General features: G+C 30.1%; 1 non-coding gene across 1 annotated transcript; it reads right to left on the bottom strand.

Moving 5' to 3' along the window:
- Window positions 1-453: 453 nt before the first annotated feature.
- TRNAS-AGA (transfer RNA serine (anticodon AGA)) lies at window positions 454-535 on the bottom strand. The gene has a single exon. It is a non-coding gene; the product is annotated as a tRNA-Ser (tRNA).
- Between the last annotated feature and the right edge of the window lie 1,152 nt (window positions 536-1,687).

Here is a 1,687-nt window from a genome sequence, read left to right as displayed (position 1 = left end):
ACTTATATGTATATATATGAGTCCACTGTATCAGCCCCTGAAAGATCTCTGACGACAAAATGACGTCATAAAGGTAATTTTCACACATAAAGTAAAAGCAATTTTAGCAGATTGTCGAGAATTGTTTTTGTATTTCGTGTTATTATATTAAGTTAATATACCCATAAAAGATAAGTAGTAAAATTATTTTACCGTGGAACTACCTTGAAATCGGCATTTACTTTTTAATTTTCAGTTTTTGTAAAGAATTCCATGAACATTTTTCTAATCTATAGGATTTCGTAGAGACAACCTGCATTGCGTAAATGATTGAATCGTTAATTTCATATATTGTGAATTTACTTTTAATTACTTTTTTATGCAGAACTTTTGATATTTAAGAATTTATTTTAAAATTATATTGGTCTTTACTGTTTTATAAATAAATAAAAAAAATAAGACAAAAAGTCAGTTCGCAGTCGGTAGGATTCGAACCTACGCTCCCAGAGGGAATCTGATTTCTAGTCAGACGCCTTAACCGCTCGGCCACGACTGCTTATATCACGGGAAACGTCAACTCTTTTAAAACCTTAAAGCAAAAGAACCTAATTTAGTTTCATTACGAGATAGGGAAGTGAAATCTTGTCCTTACAAAATTTTTAAGCATTTTTTAAAACAAAAATAATGGGCATTTGTAATATATACGCGGGTACAATAAACATTCATAAGAAATAAGATTATATAACAATTTGAGAAAAATGCTATTTGTACATCACAGTGGTAAAACATTTTTATTGAGAATGAGGTACACATAATTGTTAATGCACGACTTATCCAGTCAGTTAAAATTTCATTCAGCGAATGGAAACTTTGGATCTAACGATAGTGGAACAGAATAATCATAAATAAACACATTTTGCATTTGAAACATTGAACATTAAATTGGTCTGAATGGTTTGCGTCATAGCTAGGTAAACGAATTTGAGGTAACCGATCATTTGGAAAATATTTAGGATCGAGCTATAACCAGGCTAAACTTAGATTCAGATTTACAATTAGCTTTTAGATTTGCACAACAAGCAGGATAAATAATCAACTTCTTTAAGATTATGTTAAATATTAAGGTTTTTGGCAATTCAGAAGTACTACAGCTAAAAAGAATTTCATATTATTTAAAAGTAGTTTCTAAGGGGCAAAAAGGTATCCTCGATAAAGATGTATAAATATGCTCTAAAAAACTTTTCTCGAGATTTATCCGAAATAACTCTGTCAAACTCCTAATAATTTTTGTTAGCAAGATAATTTACATTTTTTCAGTTCTTTTTAAAGAGTTTGAAAAAAAGGTATTAGGAGGTAAACTTCTATCTCTGTTGTTGAAAGTTATGAAACTGAATAGAATATGACTTTGACGAATTACACAGTTGGGGTGTAGGAGGTGAATATACAGGGTGAGTCTTAAGTAACAACAACAAAGCATAGGCAAGTTTGACATTAGCTTAAAAATTAATAATAACGAATTTACAAGGGGTCGAAGTTGATATTTTCTTACCTTTTAGCTTCTCAAAATGTCGTGAGAATTTAACAAAAATTGGTAACCCGAGGTTTTTCAACATGAGAAACATACTTATTATTCCTATTTAGTCCTCAGTCGCAAAAAACGTCACTTTCGCAACATAAATTATGTTTAAACTCGTATATTGTTTTTGTA

Source organism: Euwallacea fornicatus, chromosome 6 (genome assembly GCF_040115645.1).
Source record: "Euwallacea fornicatus isolate EFF26 chromosome 6, ASM4011564v1, whole genome shotgun sequence".
Lineage (NCBI taxonomy): Eukaryota > Metazoa > Arthropoda > Insecta > Coleoptera > Curculionidae > Euwallacea > Euwallacea fornicatus.
This window is presented reverse-complemented; position numbering and strand designations above follow the sequence as displayed.